Source organism: Poecile atricapillus, chromosome Z, assembly GCF_030490865.1.
Source record: "Poecile atricapillus isolate bPoeAtr1 chromosome Z, bPoeAtr1.hap1, whole genome shotgun sequence".
NCBI classification, from domain to species: domain Eukaryota; kingdom Metazoa; phylum Chordata; class Aves; order Passeriformes; family Paridae; genus Poecile; species Poecile atricapillus.
Window position 1 is genome coordinate 133,504,165 of NC_081289.1, and position 21,109 is coordinate 133,525,273.

The 21,109-nt window shown below is 40.1% G+C and overlaps 1 protein-coding gene across 3 annotated transcripts in view; it reads left to right on the forward strand.

Annotated features, from left to right (window-relative positions):
* The first annotated feature begins 2,679 nt into the window (after window positions 1-2,679).
* Window positions 2,680-21,109, forward strand: part of LIFR (LIF receptor subunit alpha) — a 53,665-nt gene continuing 35,235 nt past the window's right edge. Inside the window, exons 1-3 of one of the 3 annotated variants that reach the window (XM_058864985.1) lie at window positions 2,959-3,029; window positions 3,224-3,271; window positions 10,507-10,593. The gene's annotated coding sequence lies outside the window, so the exon portion shown is untranslated. Of the gene's footprint in view, window positions 2,803-2,958; window positions 3,030-3,223; window positions 3,272-10,506; window positions 10,594-21,109 lie in introns of those variants that run through there. The other 2 variants (XM_058864986.1, XM_058864987.1) reach the window with 2 other exon arrangements.

Sequence of the window (21,109 nt, forward strand, 5' to 3'; positions counted from 1 at the left end):
TAGACTAAGATAAACTGAAGCTAACTTACCTTCCACAGAGACCTAAACATCTCCCTCTCAATGTCCAAAATGTCAGTGTTGAAAGGCGTAGCCCTGCTGCTGTTGACATCAATGACAAGATCTTACTCTGATTACATAAAGACAGAGTTGTGTGTTCCAGCATCTGTCTTTCAGTTTTCTGGAAAACAGATAAGGCAGGAAACTAAATAAATGGCCTTCATGTATGTATTCTATGCAGATAAATTTCCTCATAAAATATGTCAGCTATGATGTTATGGAGAAGACAGCGTGATGAGACTGGATGCATGCATAGCATAATTACTGCAGATCAGAATAACAGGTAACTCACTTATCTAGGGGATGTTTATATTAAAATTAACATATTTCACTGTATAAAAAAAATAAATAACTGATACCAACCATCTGTAGTCTTAATATCTTGAAACTTGTGCTATACAGACTTGTTGTAAATTGTAGCAGATCTAGAAATTTCTGTCTCTTAATTTCCCATTGAGTCACTGAAAATTGATTCATTATTACAATATCAAACATTAAAACAACTTCACAAACTATCCCTACCTTTGTTTTGTCCTGGAAGCCTCTTCTAATTTTGCAATCATACTTTTCCACTTAAAAAAAACCCCTCAAACACACACAGCTCCTCTATTAAATGTCTGTGAATTACAGGGAGGCTATCTGACTAATTAAAAAGTGAAAATAATAAAATTACTATTGCTTGGTTTTGTGATCTAGAAAATATGCCAAATCTTCTGCCACTACTGATGGCATCATGTACATGGTATAGGGCTTTCTGACAAGTGAGATGCCTGTGAGCCTTACTAAAGTTAAAAGAGCATTAGCTGCAGAAAAGGAAGGTAGTAAAACTTAATTTAACATTTTCAATGTCTTTTAAAGACAGTCCTTGTGTCATTTTTATGGATGAAAACTTGCATTTGTGTGTGCCATCCATGGCAGAAAACGCATGCTATGTCCTCATGAAACTTAGATGCAGGCTTTAGAGAGGACACCAGGCTGCAGTTAGAGATCTGGAAAAAAAGACAGAGGCAGTCCTCCCTTGAACAGGTGTGTACAATGAAATGTCCACCTTCTCCACAAACCTTGTTGTGCTACGGGTATTCTCAGTTTTGTTGTGATTCGGGTGCTTTTGCATGAAAGAAAGTAGAAGGGCCTTGGGGCTAGAATGGGGACTAAATGGAAAAATGTTCTTAGACAGCTGACATATCAAACCTCTTCGTGCCTGCAGTGAAGTCTTCACCACAGAATAAGCCATCCAGCAGCCTTTCCAGCAAGAAGAGACTTGGTACTGTGAAAGGATGACTGATATGCTGGAAAGGCAACTGCTTAAACCTACTAAATAGCAGATCCATAAAAGGGGTCTTGTCTTAAAGTCTGTCCGTCCTTGGAGTTGTGAGTGTTTCAGTGGGTATCAATGGTCTGCTTGGGATTCACAGCCCATGGCTTCTCTTCAAATCAGGTTTAATATAATCCAGGAATGGTATACGTAAAAGGAGACTCAGTCCTTTCTCTTGAGATGACACAGGCCAACACAGAGTCTCTCAGGGTTCAAGGCCTGAAGAGTGTTCTCAATGCATGACTGAGCCACAATGTTCATGTGCATCTTGCTGGTCTACTGAACCTCCAGTTCTGTTTGCAGAAGTAAAAATGCTGGAAAGGAGATAGAACAGCAGTAGATTTCTTCTCTACAGAACAGCCTGTGTTCACTTAGACCATGGAAGCAACGTGCAGGATGGCAGGAGAGTCTGGATTTGTGGACCTGAAATCATCTATTTAGCCCATCATGGGACACAAGTCTGGTCCAGGAATTCCATGCAAGTATTTGCAGCTCTCTATCATCTGGGTTGTGAGACAAATAAACAATCTGCAGCAACTTGGAAAACTACACTAGGAAAATGTAGGCAGAAAAATACAAGATAAATCCAGCACTCACTTTTTCTCCCCATTCTCCTGTGGTTGACTGGGGCACAAGAGAAAAGCCAGAGGCTCGCCAACTCTTCTGATTTTATGGGTCTCGTGGCATTTTTTAATTTTTTTTTTTTTTTTAATTGCCCGACTCTTGAGACTGTGGGATTGTGAGGATTTCAAGATTAATTTAAAAGGGAGGCTGACATGCAACAGTTGTGGCTTCAAAGAAATGTTGGAGGTCAAATCTCAGACCTCAAAAAATAGTGGCTAATACAAAGATAAAATGAATTAAGAATCGCCTGCGTCTGTGGTGCCAGGCCCACCACGTCCAGTCCCGGAGGTGTGGCAGCGCTGGAAGATTCAGTATAATACTTTTCTATAAAGGATATTTTACCGTGTCACAGGGAAAACCCGAAAGGCTCAGAAGACATTCGGACCTTCACCCTCCCCGCAGCACACTCGCCACAGCCCGCTGGGGACCCAGCCACACCGCCACACTGCAGTGTCCCCGGCAGCTCGGCCCCCACCCAAGGGCGCCGTCAGCCCGCAGGGCCGGGCAGCTCGGCCCGGCAGCACCGGGGCCGCTGCAGCGGGGCCAAACCGGGCCGCGCCGGGCGGCGGGAGGCGGCGGTGCCCGGGGTAAGGCCGGGGGCGGCGGCGGGCGGTGCGCGGCTCAGGCTCCTCCCGCGGGCAGCCCGCCAGCCCCGCTCCTCCATCCCTCCCTCTCTTTCCCTCCTTCCCTCCATCCCTCCTTCCTGTCGGCGCTGCGCACTGCTGCCGCCGGAGCTGGGCCGCGCCGCGCACCGCCCGCGCACCCGCGGCATGCGGCCCCCTCAGGGCACGGCCGGGCGGCGCCGGGTGAGTGCGGGACCGCGCCGGGCGCCCGCTCCCGGCCGCTCGCACCTGGGAGGGGGCGGCCCGAGGGGCGCGATGATGGATGTTCCCTCCATCCCTCCCTCGTTCTGCCCGCCCCGGGGAGGTGCCGGCCGGGAGGGGCGGAGGGGGGGGGCTGGCAGCCCCGCCGGGACCCAGCGCGGCGGCGGGGATTTTCGGGGAGCCCCCCAGCTGCCTGTCTGCCTGCTGTGGTGCGGCTCGGGGCTTGGCCGGGGCTCGGCCGGGGCTGGGGACAGGTGGAGGTGGCGGGGGCGCGGCGGGGGCCGGAGCCAGTGCGGGCGCAGACCGCGGCAGCCTCCCTCGGGGGCGCGGGGGGAGACCGGCGGCTCCTCTCTGCCGCTGCCCGGAGCCTTCGACTTAAATAGAGGCTGTGTTTTGTCAACAGCTCATTCTGCTGGCCGGCAGGTTGGCTGGCTCGAGGACTGAGCAGCGGGTAAATACTATTTATGCCTCCTTTTGTAATTCAGTTCAACTTAATTTATTTTGTTTTATTTTATTTTTAAATTAGCAGCACCCCTATGAAAGATGGACTTTAAGAGGGGACGTCAGAGCCCCTTCTGTGTTTGGGAGCATCCAGACATGTTGGGCTCCTTGCCGCTCACTGGCTGTACAGGGGCTCTGGCACGGCGGCAGCCCTGTCTGTTTTGAGTGATTGAATTTCTAATGTGTGTAGATACCGTGTTTGAAAACCATCTCTCAAAATCTTTGAGGCATTTTTGTAAAGAACGTTATTCCCTTGTTAAAATTCAACGTGTAAATTTGAGTTGACTATGTTGTGTTGGCATGCTGTGTGTTACTTCGCTAGGAATTGGTTATATGCATGGTTTGTTTTTCAATTGTCATTGCTGGTGAATGCTTGGAAAGTTTGTTATGAATGGGAGTGAAGTTCTGGATAGGTATTATAACCACCTAATACTGAGGAGAGTGGGATGGTGAGCTGTTGTGTAGAAATTGTCATTCTGATTCTTTTCAACAGACTTTTGCACTTAAAATTACTGTTGCAAAAATAGTAAAATATTTACATTCCATTATCAAGGCCATGTCCTGTCAAAATTTCCTTCAGAAAAGCCTGGGAATTGGGTTGATTTCTGCTATATTTGAAACTCAGCTTGTTACCTAAACAAGGCAGTGTGACTTGCCTTGAAAATCTCACCTGGAAGTCTGTTCTGCCTTTTTGCCTTACTGTAAAAGAATTCTTTAAATTCTTCCTGAACCCTTAGTTCAACCCCACAGCATGAACCTAGACTGCTAATAAGACTAAGCAGGTTTAGTAGCTGTGAGAAAGATTAAACTTTATGTCATGCCATGTTCCCTTTCAAATCAGCATGTGGCAATGCCAGCTGAGACAGTATGTTTTTTTGATGTAGATCCATCAGTGCCCACGTGCTTTATATATAAAGCTTTATACATCCTGTAGGGAAGAATGCATGAATGCCTTGATCTTCAAAAAGTCTGTGCTTGTCCTTAGCTTATCAACCAAATTATGCCGCATGATTTTGGTGATAAACATAAGCTTTGATTGCTGTTGATATCTATACATAAAGGTGAGAACAGACCTAGAAGTCTCTTGGATTTGGCCACAATTTGAATCAAGATCAAAACAAAAATTATCTTTGATGAGGGGAAGGGTTTGGATGTGAAGAAGTCAGGAGCAAGTGCTGTGAGTGTATCCACAGAATGAGTAGCAAGCACCATATCTGCACTTGGTAGTTATTTCTCAGCATGAGTTGCTGGCCATTAGCTGGAGATGGGTCTGCAGGTTACTTCAGAGAGGTCTAAGAAAAGACAGACTAGTGTCAGTAGACTGCAGGGCTGTGATCTACCCTAGAAAATGTTGCAGAAGCTCACAAAAGGAAAGCTTAAAAATCATTAAGTTGGAGCTGGTTTGGAATATAACTTTTAGTGGGTCAGTAGATCACCTGATTTGTCTGCTTTACTAAGTCTTTGCATCCTTTCATCTTATCGCTGTTTCACCTATTCAAACTTTTATCAGCATTACTAAGTGATAACAGTTTCCATTGTGCACCCTCCAAACGCACCACTTTAGTCACCTAGAGCAACCAGTGGCAAGCATTATCTGTGAGTTAGATTGTGCAAAATCCCTTTACAGGTGTGCTGAGGAAAGGGAGAGACTTAACCTTTAGGTGAGGGCATTCTCACAAACTTGCCGATGGCAAATTGGGAATACACGGGAACAGCTGTATGGGTGGAGATGCTCGTCTGAGAGAGAAAAAGACTTTTTCACAGGTGGCAAAGCTGCTGCTGCTACTCTAGCAGGTATTCATAGGACTTTAATTTCAGGCTCTTGTTGAGTTACAATCTCTGGCTATAAGGTCACATATATTTCAGCATCATGCAGCTCAGGACTTTAGAAAATGTATAAAAAATACCTGTATTTATTAACGTCCATAGGTAATGCTAGAACAGAATCTCTAAATGTATTAGAAACAGATCTTTTAGAGTATGAATATTGGCTTGCTTAATCCAATGAATGTGTGGCAGCAAATTTTGTGCTTTATGAAAAGGTGTATTTAAAGATGTATTTAAGCAACCTAGATATTTGTAAATACTTGATTGTATCTTGTAGAATGCCATATATCACAAAGCTGATGCAGATAGATTATATTTTTCTTTCCCTCTGAGATTTAGTTATGATTAGTTCTAGACTGGTAGACATCAAATTTCTGTCTAAAAAGAAGAAAAATTAATTGCTTCTAGATGAGATTTGAGAAGTGCTCTATGCTCCAAAGATGGTTGATACATTTTGTTCCATAAATGGTTTAAAGTAAAAGATGAAAATAATCCTTGGGACCAAGATCTAGAAACCATGATCCTGCACTTCCAATGTGCCCTGTCACAAGGACGTGAGTGTTGCACTGAGTCTGTGGTTACTTAAGCTGCAGAGAGAAATACCATCGACAGAAGGGCTGGAGGAGGCTTCGTCCTGACTCATCTGTCACTTTGAGTAGCCCGACGTGTTTCTGATACCCATCCTCCTCACCCCCCCACGCAGGCGAGTGCTGCAGTGACTTGGGTTGCCTCGGAAAAGGGAACATTCCTGCTTCTTTCTTCTATGTCTTTAAACAAAACCAACAGCTTTTTTCTTTGGAACCTGATTCTTTGGTTCTGTGCTCATTTTGTCAGCAGATACAGGCAGGGAGTAATTGCTTTGTGAATCTTGAGTGTTTAAGCATCAGGCAAGTGGTATGGCTTTGTCAAAGATGAGACTGTATCCGTGCATGCTAGTGTCTACAAAATTTATCATCACTTCTCCTTTTATTTTGTCTCCCTCTCTAATACTTACCTGCAGCTAAGTGAGATTTTCAAACATGTCTCTTTTAGGTTGAAGCATCAAAAGTTTGGGTTTTATATGTGCTTAAATGTCTTCAGGGATCATCTTTCAGAATCATATGGATTTCTTCCAGAATTATTAGCAGGGCAATGATGAGGGCCATATAAATTCCTAGATGAACAGACCTACTTTCTTATCTGTATTTTGAGGGATTGAGGGGCAGCTAGGATATCTATCACTAGAAAACACAGAAGTCCCCTGTGTTCTTTGCCTTCCTTCCTTACTGACTTACAAACTAACAGATTTTAATTAGAATAAATTATCTTTGGAAGTTCTTATCTGTCCCTGAGAAGTATCTCAGGGACTGTTTTTCATACACATCATTTTTTTGCTGCTCATTGCTCTCCTCTTTCCTCTGGAAAATTTGCAGTCCCTACATTTACAGACAGACTGTGGGAGCCCTGCTGCTGTGTGTCCATAAGGTCCTTGAACTCCTGCAAGCACCAGAAGCTCAACAGGGGTTTTGCCCCTTTGCTGCTGTCTGCCTGTCCCTGCTGCTGTCTCTTGGAATCATTCCTAGTAGCAGGTTTCACTGTAAGCAGAAAGTGCTTAGGCTAAAAATAACTCCTAAGCCATTGGTATGAATGTTGGTCAGGGTATAAGGTTTTGAAAGGCATATGTCCCCACTCCTTTCTGTGCACTGTCTGGAGCTGGCACTGGAGTGGGGTCAACTGTTGCTACAACAGAGCCAGCTTTCCCTTATCCCACAGGCAGAGAGCTGCTGAGTTGCCAGCTGTTGTGTCCAAATTGTGCCTTTTACCTCAGGGAGCACAAGTTATAAAAGCACATGTCATGAAAACAAGGACAGCACTGTGGCAATTCTCTGCTCCTTCTGCCTCACTTCCTACCCTGCCAAAAATCAGACCCTTAGCACAGACCACAGCAGAGGATGGACTGCTGTGTTGGCAGGTTGGTTTTAGCACCATCTCCCCCCCTATTATGCTGTGTGTTGTCAGGGGGCAGTTTGCTTTCTCATCTATATACCCAACAATTCAGGGGCAGATTCATGTAGAACCAAAAGCAGAGCCTTTCAGCCAGCCTCTGTCTCGTGAAATTTCCTTAAGTAGATAAAATAGCCCTTTCTTGAGGTTGATTTTATGATGCATCATTCCCTCCCCAGTCAGCCACTTTCAGTGATATAGTATCACTGGCTAGGAAATTATTATGGGGCGGTTTTTTAGTTTTTGGTGGAGTTTTTTGTTGGTTTTTTTTTTTTTGTTTTGGATGGGGATGGTTCTATATTGATGAGTAATGTTATGCTTGTGTTCTCTGCCAGTATAGCTTACTGCATTTTGATCATCAGTCAGAAGGTACTTTCTTTTGGAATATATATAAATTTCAAAAATAGAGGTATGCATTTATGCTTGCTTTGTACCTACAGCTGCACTGATAACAGCTTTATAATATTGACTGAACCTTGATAGTTTCATATCAAGGTTGCCTGGTAATTTGTAGCATGTAATCATGAAATTTAAATAAAGCAGTGTATTTGAGTGTTTTCTTTAGGTGATAAACAGTGTCTGAAAAGTGTGCTGGAATGCTTCTTATGCTTGCATAATTTTGTCATCATTGCATAAGTTGCTTTAAGGTATAATAAAAGTACAAGTAACAGGGGTGGTTGAGGGTGGTTTACACTGTCAATCTGGCTCAGAAATAGTCTGTGTTTTATTTCTGGGCCTCAGCCATCCACTTAAGCTAGTTTTGCTCCCTGAATAAATCAGTTACTTCCCTCCAAGAGGAAATGCAGGCTCAGTTGACTGTAAGTAGCTCAGGCACAGTTAAGAATTTTTTCTGGTGTGGGTATGGCCTATGGCAAGGTTGGCTAGGGTAGTGAGCAGAGCAAGCCAGCCCTCTCCCACCTGGCTTGATGCCCTTGAATGCCCCCCACATTGTGCCCTTGGGCATGACACACGCTTCAGCCTAAGGCTTTAAAAATTGCTTTTTCTTCATTTCAAACACTTTGAACACAAAAGCACAAACAAAAAAAAAGCTGTTTTGTGTCAGATGGTGACCCAGGCAACTTGCTGCAGAGTTGTCTAGTCCAAAATCAGGGTGGTCTCAAACAGTGTGATGGTGAGTCCATCTGCAGCTTTTAGGCTGTGGGTGAAGACATCACCACACTGCAGTTCATCAGGGTGGCCTGAGAATACCTGATATTCATATTTTTTGTACATTTATTAGCTGCATTTCAAATTACATACATGTTTGAGAGTTGCACATCCTACATGCCTTGGAGAACCCAGAGGAAAGGAAAATTTGGAAAAGTGAAAGAAGAGTCTTGGCTCTGCTTAGCGTAGGACAGGTCTGGGCAGGCAGATGCCTTTTGGGGTTATTTGGTGGTATCTGCCTTAACCTGGCAGCCCTTCTTTCCAAACAAGATTTAGCACAGTCATCCAGAACCTCTTGTGGAAAGACAGCAGTGCTGCTCATCATGTGATGTAACTATGTTTGTATGGCAGATCATGGTTTTGCCCTTCTTGAACTGGGTGATCTAATGGCTTCTTAAGTATAAAATCAGTGAGGACAGAGCTTCAAAATATCTTTCTCAAATAATTGGTTATAATATTACTCCAGGGCAAAAATGCTTCCTAAATCAAATTAACTTTGGAAGAAAATGATAGTGGTCAGTATTATAGGTGGAGCTTTTGTAGGTTTTGAAGCCCAGAGGGTGAATATAAGATATAAGTATTCCAATTATAAATAATTTTCACAGTAATTCATGTTTTGGATCAAGTTCAGCACTTGGGGCAAGAGATGCGTGACTCTGAGATTTTTACAGCTACTCTGGAGCTAAAAACCAGGAGGTAAACATCTAATGTTTAATTCCCAGCACAAAAACAGAGAGGAGATGAGAGGAAAGGAAAAAAAAAACAACCTGATGAATTTTTTTATATTGTAAACTTTAGGGTTATCTTGAATTATGTGCAACAAGAACTGAAGTACTGTGTGGGTGAAGTTTCACATAAATATCAAACTCTTTTAGGGCTTTTCTTGCTTGTGAGGATAATAATATCTGTTCCCTAGAGTCTACCTGTTCCTCTTCCTTTTCCTCTCCTTCCCTCTGCTCTACACATTTCCAAAGGTCATGGCTGTGTGAAGCCTTTAGTGCACAGGTCTCAAGGCACGTAACTCATAATTCATCTGCTAGAGCAGCATTGTCACAATTCCCAATATAGAACAGCCTTGTCTGAATTAAATGTGATTGGTCTGTTTGTTTTTTCAAGATGATGGGAAATTTTGGACCAAATGTTGCCACATATTTCAAAAGACAGGGTCAGTCTTGATGTAAATCCAGCAAGATGTTATGTGACCCTTACTTTAAGTCTTACCTCAAAGTCTGTATTTTGTCCCTTGCATATTGTCTTTGTTCATCATTAAAATTGTTATTACGGTGAGATCTGTGCATGATTTGTGCTAATCTAGTCTGGCACTGGAGTAATATTAACTAAAGGCTTTAATATAGAAAGACTTGAATTGAACCCATATTTAGAATTTCTTACTAATATATCCAATCTTATTTTTATTTCAGCCAGTTCATTCCTCCTGCAAAAACCTTTGCTAATACTTAATTAGTTTTACTTTTCACAATGTTCACTTTTCAATGGAGGTCTACCACATGGCCTTTCCTCTCATGTCTTATACTGGCCAAGTTTAAATCCTTTCTCAGTGTAGGTAGTTGAGAACTGTGACCAAGTAACCTCTCTGGACTAAATAGTTGCATTGTGTTAGCCTTTGCAAGAACAAGCCCAAACTGTTCAAAGTAATAATTTGATCCTGAGTCTGAATCGACTTTGTACTGGATGAAACCATTTCCACTGCTAATGAATGGCTAGTTTTTCTCTTCTTGGATCAATGGCTTTTGTAAGGTAACTGGATCCATACAGAAAAAGTTGTTACGACTTTTATTTTCGATACCTTTTATGTATTTATTTGTTTGAGCTGTGATAACTGATACTTGGAAAACTGCATGTTTTCCGGTTCCTTGCTCATATTTCGTCTAGTGAGTGGTGCAGCTGGTGTTAATATGCAAAGAATGTATTCTTGAAAACATTAGATTCTTGTCTGCTATCATTTTGCCCTGGTGTATGCATGCTTGCTAATCAGTAGGTAGCTCTGGGTTGGAATTTGGGCAGTGATTACTGCAGACAGAAATGGGAGCAAGCACTCAGCATTACAATAGCTGCTGTAGAATTAGGTCACTAACAGACTTTCAGCAAAATAGTGTCTCTACACACTCAAATACAGATTGTATACTTATAATTTCACATATTTCTGAGTGATCCTCAAGTAGTTATATATGAGTCTTTCAACTTCAGGTGCTTCATGTGACTGCCCAGTTCAACATTCAGCTATCCTGTACCGAAGACTAAGCAAAGAGCTCCTGTAGTTGGGCTCCGGCAAATGTGAGTATGTCCATACCTTCATTTGTAAGTTAGAATTAGTCATATTCTTATGTGTTTGCAAATTCCAGAGCAATATGTGTATATATGTGGTTACTGAGGCTTATTATCTTGCATAAATCTGCAGTGAGTTAGTCACGAGCAGCACTCACTCCTTGGCTGTGAAATACCCTCTACCCTCTCCTCAGAGGACATAGGTGGTCACTGATAGCATTTAACAGCTTGTTTCATGAGACCTGAGAACTAAGATCAATAAGATGCCGCAATCTTAAACCACCTTTCTGACGAGCTGATCACTTTAAGAATTTAACAAGTATTGGCAAAAATTGCCTCCACTTGATCTCTTCTTTTGAAGTAATGACCATTAATTTTTGCCATATTTAATGGTAGTGACTTGGTTTGGTTTTAGTTTTTAAAATTTTCTTACTTGGACAAAATAAGGTATTTGTCACTTGCATTCCTAATACCAACATAGATATCTGATCTTTTTAAGCGCTTCTACTGTGTCTACAAATATTTTCTGTATATAATATTCTAAAGTAAAATACCTAATTCCCTGAAGCATATATATTGGCATCTAAATATGTTTCACATTTATAGTCCACGTGCAGACTTTGTGAATAGTTCTTTAGTCTGGGGAGTTGCAGAAATGGGAAAAGCAGAGTACTCTCTAAAGATGTTTGAGGTGGTGTGATTTGTATAATGCTTTGTGAGAGGTGAGACTGTCATGAGCTTTTGTTGAAGAATATTTGACACAAGGAAGAAAAAACGAGATGTTGATGTTTCATACTATAAAATTAAAGGTTCTGCCAATCTCTGGATTTAGACAGGCGAATTTGTAAGGATGTGCTTGGCCTTGTGCATCTTGTGCTGTGTCTGGATAGACCTGACTAGATTAATGAAGAGCAGAATTTTTCCTAAGGAATAGACCACTAAATAGAATAGAAACAAAAAATAAGCTGAAGCAGAATTTATGACTCGTATAACTACACCCAGATTTTAGTTGTCCAGCTCTTCAGGTTCCCCTTGCCTCTGCCTTTCCTGCCCCACGTCTGGCCACCTCAGTCTGCAGCCACCAGAGAGATCATTGAGAATTGTCGCACGTCTCTTGCTCCTGCAGTCAGACTTGCTCAGCACTTTGGAAACAATAGCTGCTTCGTTGCTGACTTGTGAAACAAAAAAGTTAAACATATCAGCAACAATGCATGAAAAATGTGATGAACAATCTTCCACAGAAAGAGGTTTTCCATTCTACTGTGTAGGTATGCAGAATTTATTGGTATCAGAAGCTACTAAGTAAGAAATCCTTCTTCTTTTGTGCTTTATCTGCCAGCTCAATGCTGAGAAAAGTAAACTGTGAGGTTTACTAATAATAGGAGGAAGGAAGAACCCTGTTAAGCATAGATAGAAAGGTTGGAATGACTCGTGTGTGTAAAATCCAAGGTTGTTTTTTCCTCTCCTCAGGCCTTTTTTAAAGTCACCCTTCATAGGAGACAAGAAAAACCAAGAGAACTTCAGTAGGTGAATCTCACTTTCAAGTGAGGATTGAGGGAGAAGAGGAAGATGCAAGTTATAGGTGCTATAATGATGGTTATATGAAAGTGATGTGAAGATGTGAGATGTGGCCTTGAAAATTTCTATTTAGTTTTCTTATTCTGAGCATGAATCATGTTAGAAGAGACTTGTGGAACTGACTCACTCTATGTCCTATTAGTAGCAGTCTCAGTCTTGTATAAGCTGCTTTTAATTTTAAATGAGGTACATCATTACCCTTGCAGATACTGCTGTCTCAGCACTTGCTGGTGGGTTATTTACAGGGACTTGATTCTCTGGTTTTCTTAACTTCTAAAAGAAATTATAGAAAAGCATTGTTTTATTTTACAGCAGTAAAAATAATGGATCCTAGCCATTGTGTATTATTTTAAAATGTTCATATCTTCGTTGCTTTGTTTCTTTTTCTGAGCATTATTTTAATGGTGCAGAGTTTGCTTTACTATTTTATCCCTGTTGAAACCAGGACAACATCCCTGCAAAGTACTTTTAAGCAGTATTTTCTATTCTGAGATCCTCCATGAAGCACCTAAGGTGTTGCTAGGTTTTTTACATCCGGGAAAATAAAGAAACTTTCTAAGATAGAAAAACCCAGCCAACAGACATATAATATAAACTTAACATTTAAATTATTCTGCAAATCTTTGGAATTTTTATCATCTTATTTTTGTGGACTGAGAGATTTCAGTCTATGTTTGCATTCTTTTTGCTGTCATTTAGCAAAAATTGAAAGTAAAATTTGAACTTTCCTTCATGTTTTCTTTTTAGACAGTGTGCTGCCTGACCTGAGTGATCAGTCTAAATTATTGGAAATGGAAAGCTGGGTGCTAATTTACTTGTAAAACAACATCTTGTGCCTTTGGTATTGCAATAAGTGATTTGTTTCAGTTAGGGCAATACACTTAAGAAAGTGCTGCGTATTTGTAGAGGGGATAATGTGAAGGTGCACACTAAAACTGAGGTGAGGCTGTATGTGTCTGGACAGCATCTAAGTCCATTAGATGGGTAGAGAGGACAACATGGAAGAGTCAGTTTATGTTGAGGCACTGGGTTGTTGTACTGCCACAAGATCTACAAATGGACCATAAGCCCTTTCCAGGGACCTCTGTGAGAGGAGCAGATCAGAAAAGTAGTGTTGCCCTCAGAAAGCTGAATTAGTGTGCCTGCATGTCTTTTGGGTCCCTGGCTCCACTGGAAGCTGCAAGCAGCAAGAGAATGAGGGAGTGCTGATATCATAAGCAGTCATGAGAGTGAGTCCATGTACATGCATGAAGTGTGTGGTTAATATTAATTTCTTGTAGCCTGTGTATGAGAGTTTATTAGGAAAGAGACCAGCTCTGATGTGTATCCACTGTAGAAGTCAATATTTGTATTTCTGAGTACTTAATTTCCACAATTTGTCACCTCAGAAGAGGGATATGCATGTATATATGTATAAGTGAAAAAGTCCAGGGAGAAAAATGTACAATTAAAACAGCACATGAAGGAAATAAACAGAGGAAATACAATTGCTGTGTAATTACATATGGACTGACTTGTTCTGATAATGTCCTACTATATTGTAGACATTCCTCCTTTGTCAAGATTGGAAGGAGAATGAGGGCCCACTGTGTGTGGAGCAGAGAGAAAAGCGTTTGCCCACCCCAGTGGAAGGGTGGAAATACATGACAACATGCTGCAGTATGTCTTCATGTGATCTGTCAGATACTTATTAAGAGAGGAACGATGACAGGTCATGAGAGCTTTTAGTCTCAGTAAAGATTAGTACAACAGGAATTTGTCAGAAAATATGGATCTATAGTTTCAGGAATTGCCCATTTCCTTGATTAGTAAAAAAAAAATCAATTTATTTCTCGTAAGTGACTCTCATTCCTTACATTCACTCTAAAAGGATATCACATAACTGTTGCTCTTTATTCTCAATCTATTATTTAACGTGAAAGCTACATTTCAGCATTTGATCTATTTATGTGCTCTTTGGACACATGAAGAGAGACTTTCTTTGGATTTGGTTCATTGTACCTTAAAAATAATTTGAATACCACAGGTTTTATTGTAAACAATGAAGTATTCCAACCCTTGGGTCATTGCCGGTTTTTTTAAAAAAAAACACATTTGGAATTGCTTCAGTAATTATCAGTGCTCTCTTGTAAAACTAATTAGGCTTTTCCTGTGATGGAAAGAAGATTAAAGGTTGTATAGTTCAAAATAAGTTTTTGGACATTTCCAGATAAAGGAAAATGAACTCTCATTAATAAGGCCAACTTCTTTAATGTTTGTGAGTTGATAAGGTCAGATGAGCTGAAGGGAACCGGCAGGGACAGAATTTTGCAGATAACATGACTCTTTTAAGGAACAGCAATTTTATTCTGCAGTCTTTGTAGAGTCTGCATGATGTGGTCTGGCCCTTGAACCTGACATTGAGTAAAGTGCAGTTGACAATGTTGGCAAATGACATTTTTATCTGAAGACATGCTGTTTTGAGAACTACACAGTGGCTAACAATATCCTCCAAAACTGAAATGTGCTTTGAAATAATTGGATTATATTTTCTTCCAGTAATGTGTCAGTAAAATGCAATAGGCACTAAAGAAGTGGGAAATCTCTCTGTGTTTTCATTGGATTCCTGGTTTATGTACTGAAAAAAATAAAAGTGGGTGCATTTTTTTTCTATGCTTTGCCACCTGTATTAAGTATTGAAAAGACATGGTGGGTAGACAGCCATTGGAGTCATGATAAGAGGTGTTTTTTAGTTAATCAGACTTATATGCATTTGTTCACTGTGCTTGTTCCATGCTGTGTTGCAAAGCACAAGAATTCAAGGAAGTGTGTCGATCATGAGGTCATCAAATTCAAGCATATCAGGAAATGTGTGTAGCTGAATCAGATTTATGAAAGTACATGTTTCATCTCCATACAAAATTAATTTTCAAGTTGTAGTAAGTATCCAGAAAAATTTTGAATGGGTTAAAACACAAGTGTGCAAGTGACTCTGAGCTGTTTCCTTCTCCTGCACAGCACAATAACATAGAAGATGAAAAATACTCTTTTGGCCAGTAGTGTCCCTTAACCTTAACCCCTTTGCTTTGTTCTTTGTTCAGATGATTAGGTGTTTTCCATCTGCACCTCTATGGCAGAAGAATCTATGCTTGTTAATTTGAGCTGACTTCCTAAGGAAGCTGGGCTTATCTGATAATGTGTTGTCTGTCCTCTCTCCCTTGCAGTAACCTTTGAACACACTGCTCAGGTTCACTTCAGTCAGGACAGGGAGGTGAGATCTCAGTGTACTCAGTGTCCTTACAAACTTGGTGAAACTCAGCAGCTGGATGGAGAAACCCTGCTTAGGAAATGGCTGTAGAGTGAAGTCAACCTTCACTTGTACTGCAGTCCAGACCTTTCTAGCGTGCTTTTTCTGATGTCTGAAAAGGCCTAGGGGTAATCTATAATAATAATGTCCTAATACGTAACAACAATAAATCATGAACAGGCTTGCAAATATCCCAAAACATATTTAGTCTATTTTTGGTAGTATTTGGGTTCAATGTGTTTCTCAGAAGAGTCTGGTTTTTGTTGTTACCATCTGGAGAGCAGTGCTGTGCTCATAAGTAGTCATTGGTGTGCTTGTATTTAAACATGTTCTTGATGACTAATTGATACAGCAAGACTTCCAAAATCAGGGGTGAGACACCAAATTTTCCTTTGAAAATGCCTTAATTCTTCTGAAAATTTCACTCTAGGAACATTAAATGCAGTGTCTGGCTTGGGAACTACTCTTGTGTGGGGTACACTAAATGATGTGTGAAAAAATTATTCTAGTAGGACTAAGAGTTTTTAAATTAGCATACAGTTTAATTGAAAACAGGCATAAATCAGTAAGAGCAAAAGATAAAGTGTGCAAAGTACGTTTTGCTTGAAAAACAAGAAAAGTCACCTAAAAAGTTACCTTTTGATTGTAGTAGAAAAAAAATCATAATTTCCTATAGTGTTTCTTTTCTTTGTACTGCCCTTTCAGTCCACTGCTCTGCTTGACTGCTCCACTTCTTCAGTATCACTGTGCTTTTTTTTCTCCATATCATCAGTCTCAGCAGGGGTAATCTTCCCAGTGGTCTCTGTCTTGTTCTTGTTTGGTAGGGTTTTTTTGGTTTACATGATTAATGCTAAGGAGTCTTCCATTGTACTTTCCAAATCCACTTCAAAATTGTATACATTGATATGATCAAAGTATTTGATATCTGCTTCTGCTACTTATTTCCCTTCTTTCAAAAGGCAAGTCCTGAGAGTCTCAGTTTCTGTGTGTTTATGTTGTGCTGTCCAACAGGTACTAAATGCTTTCGTAAAATGATCCTTGAGTTACAGCACTTGTTCATGAATTTGTCATCTCGTGTCCTTGCCAGGTAGAGCTGCTTCTCATGCAGATCACCACCTGGAAATACCTTGCAGTTCTCCCAGTCTGCAGCTTGCTTATTTGTCTTCTCTTGGTGTCTAACTGTCCTGGAATCAGAACAAAAAAGGAAGAACTGAAACTGCTGGAATGCACGTGCAGTTGCAAGTTGGCCTTAGAAGCTGAGACAGGTGACATACTCCATCTGGGGTGCACTTCTCTACCCTTGTTGGTAAAATGTCTTGCTAAAATGCTTGCCTCTGTAGGTGGTGCTTTGAGACCAAGAGCTTTGAAAATGAAATGCTGCGGTGTTGATCCTTGCACTGAGCTTGTGTCATCTGCTGACACTTCTCACTTCTCCTTGCAGAAGCAGACTGGGGTGCCTGCAAGATTAACTGCTGTGGCTTTCCAGTATCTCAGAGTTGATGCTGCTGTTTGGCAGCTAGAGAAAGCAGTGAGGAGGGAATTTTTCTTCTTGTGCTTGACAGGAAAAGGACCCCAACAAAACAAATGTCTCATAAGACTGAAAGTTTGGCCTTGTGTACTCCTACACATTTACTGAATAAGATATTTACACCCTGTCTTTGTTTTTTTTTTCTTCCGGTAGAGATTAGAAGACATTTGGTACAGATAGGAAACTTGAATTATTTTATCAGCTTTTAGAAAGAGAAATAGCAGATTTTTAAATTAATTCCTCAGAACTGGGGAAAGCCAGATTCCCAAATGGGATTCAGTCTCCGTTTATAAACGAGTTTCGGTGATTCATGTCCTGCAAATCTTCTATAACGTGGAATGGTGCCATGTTATAAAACGGAGAGGGAAAGCCTGCATCTAGATTACTAGAGATTTTTGTCTCAACTTCGGAAATTTTTCAAGGAGGCAGAAGAATGTACTCTATTGAAAAACAGCCAAGCTCCCTCTCCCTCAAATAAATCTTATTAATTCTCTTTTTTCTTTTTTTTTTTTTTATTACTCAGCTAGCTTTAAGTCAAAGACTGAAGCCTGTGGGATCAGCTGTTCTAAAGAAAGGCAGTTCATCTTCTGTTTCTGTGTTCATTGCCTTTACTGTCAGATGTATTGGCCATTTGCTTGGTTTCCCAGAAATGTGTACTTCTGGCATGGTTTTTCAGAGAGGGGAATTTTTTTGGAAGCTTTCAGTTGGCAACAATAGAATGTGTAATTTGATATATGCATTTTTACCTGAATGTGAAAGTCTTTTCTTTCACTTTGAAGGTTGAATTAGTATCTTTAAGCAGAGACAAGATCTTTCTCTACCTGCTGAGCAGAGTAATTTTTCTTCTAGCAAGGTTTGATCTAGGCGCATGCTTAGCACCTGCATTTCTGCCCAACAGTATTTGGGATGCTGGCTGTCTGGTATTGCCAGAAATGTAGCCTCTTATCATTCTGTACAATATTTTGGTGGTATGCTATGTAATTTTCCTTGAGAGCTTTTTATATCCTATTTGGTGGTAAATTATTATAATACCTTTAGCTGTGGAAGAAAAATAAAAATTTTAACTTGAAAAAAATTATTAATAGAGAGACTTCTTCATTTGCATTTATTAAATATGTTTTTACTGATTTTATGGTTTCATCTAGACTTCTCCACTTAGTTTCCTAAACCTTTTGTATAAGGTGACTTTTTAAATATTTCTTTTCAGGTATCTACTTCTTGAGCAGAATTATATATATAAAAACTCTAGCAACTAATCCTCAATTCATAGACATTTTTAAAAAACATATCTGGAGGCTTGTGACTGTCAGATCAGGCTGCAGGCAGAAAGCAGGCTGGAAAGATTATTAATTTTTTTTTTCTTTAGCTGTTTTGTTTGTTTGTTTTCAAAGTGGTTTCCAAGCACTTGACACTGAAATACAGTGGAAGACAAGAAAACTCAAAAGTACAACAAAGCTTTGCAGAACTTTTGTGCTTAGAGAACTGATCTGTTACAACTGACTAAGAAAACACTTTTTTTTTTTTTTTTTTTTTAAGAGAATTGAGCATTTGGTCAGCTATGCCAAAAAAGAAAATAGGCAGAACCAGTTAAGCCAAGAAATAAATAATAACAAACACTGTCAGAAAGAGACATACCAGTTATTTTCTGGTTTCCCCTTTTAGAGGTTAAGTCTAAAGAGGCTGGTAATATCTTAACTGCCCTTACTTCCTCAGTTTGTCACAAAACCTTTAACCTTCAGCTGACAAGGTTTTGAATCAAAGCTGTCCTCACATATTTTTCCGTTATTGTCTAGGAGTATTTTTCCCTTTCTGATTTATGTGTTCATCACTAGATGCATCAAAACATCTTTAAAAGTAATTTAAAGGTCCATGATGGCTATTGAGCTCTTTTAAATATTGGCCACCAACTACTGGCTTCAGTGGTTAAGCATCTGAATCTAACTGTTCTTTTACTACCTTGTCTGCAGAAAAAGAAATTCAGAATTTCTTTTTCCTGACAATAGGTGCAAGGGTAGGTCTTCTGCATGACATAAAGCCGTGGGTAGAAGTCAGGATATTCCCATGTGCTGTACCTTCCAACAGTTGTGGAATCCTGCTTGTAGTAGCTGCTCTTGAAAAAGGGCAATTTACAGCGAAGCCTGTCATGCCTTTACTGTTGTTATGGCACAAATTTGCATGTGAATACCTTTTGTATGCACCCGCAGTTTTTTTACTCAGCATCAATTTATGGGAGGCTGCTTCTGTATTTTAAAATTTTAAAAATAAAAGACCTTTTTAGGCAAAGACTTCAAGGTGAATTTGCTGTGCAAACACACTCATGCTCAGTCAGGAGGTTTTCAGTCCATTTGAGGATGAGATTGGAGTTTGAAGTATTAAATAAACAGCCACATGGTAGCTTTGTACATTATCTGAGGCTGGATCACACACTGAAATTGAGTCAACAAGGTCTGAATGTAGGAGAAAGCCAATATGGCATGGGCTGTGTAAACACATAGGTTTGCCTTAGGTAAGTTCCTTCATTGTTCTTGATAATGCTCAGGCCTCAGGGCAGAGGTATTTCAAAACTGGATACAGCAGCTTTGATTCACGGAGAAATGTTTTTTCCAGGAATGATCGGAAATGTAAAAACTGAGACTGGGAAATGGTGAAAAAAAATTGGAGGTTTTAAGGGAGGAGCTATTAGAGATCTGATGTCAGTCATCTTCTATGTAAGAGGTTGTTGCAAGACAGAGGATAAACTGTTCTTTGTCTGCTGGAGACAGGACAAAATAAAGTGCTTAAAATGGAGCAAAAGGTAGTTGTGGAGCACATTTAGAACACTGATGATAGTGCCAGTGAAGTGACATATATTAATATATTGCCCAAGGAAATGAGATTGTTATGGGATGTGCTATTGCTGATATTTTTTAAGATGGACAACTGTTAAAAGTAGTTTAAATCCAGTAGCTTTTTCAGGTGGAGACAATGGGCTTAACCCTCTTCATACTGTTTCTAAAAAAACTTGCAGTGTAAAGACATTTATATTTAGTTACTGCTCTTGTTGCACTCCAGGCAAACATGGGCAAGGTTTTATCTTCTTCTGACAATGTTGAGCTGTCTTGTCCTAAATAAATATCACTGCTCCTAAGAGTACCTCTGTCTAGAGGATAAAATAATTTTAGTATCTTTCATGGTAAGGAAAAATATCTAAGGCTTGTTTGAGTTAGTCTTGAACTGATGGAAGGCAGATTTTATCCAAAGAAAGTAAACCTCCTATTTTTAAAGTACTTCATTTATTTTGTAACTTCTTAATAAAACCAAGCCTGTAAATGGGAGTCTTTTCTCCTGACTAATGGCATTAATTATGTGACATGAGGCTTCCAATTCTCAATTTTTCAGCAAGTTATAAAATGTGTATAAGAATACAAGAGCGAGGGAGTCTATTCTTGTTATGAAAGACTGTGGTTCACAAGACTCTCATCATACCCTTCATAAGACTACATAGGTTCACTTCTGTGCCTGACTGAAACTGAAATTAAAACTATGCTTCATTTAGGAGAACTTGGTATGACTCAGATTTCTTGTAATGCACTGATGTTACTCTTAAAACTTCTGCAGTAGGAGGACAACTTAGTGAACTAAGTGTTGAAAGAGGTGCAGAAAACCAGATTTTCTTAAAATACACACACACACACACACACATAGTTGCTGAAGCTACATCATAAGCCTGGCATAACCAAATGTGTTTTGCACAAATTTACATAGGTAATGTGTTCAGAGACTCGGGATTTAATTAATATCGCATCTCAGTTCTTTCTCCTTTAAGTGGCATCAGTGCCTTTTATTCTTTCCTTGTCTTTGCCAGCTGGTAGGGGACTGTCAATTGATTGTGCTATACAGCTTGGAATTTTGGGTTTGGACTTTTCTGCAAACCAGAAATAGCCTTTGAAGAAGTTGTCAGAAACAGAAAAAATTTACATATTCTTCATAGACTGAAATAGAAATCAGTCATTTTATTCATGTAACTCCCAGGCTTGTGTGAGTGGTTTTTACACTTTTTACAAAGTTAAGAGGTTTGTGAGCAAAGTTTAAACCTGGAATAACATCCCATATTTTCATTAATAACGTGGAGAAGTACAATATGAATACCCTGA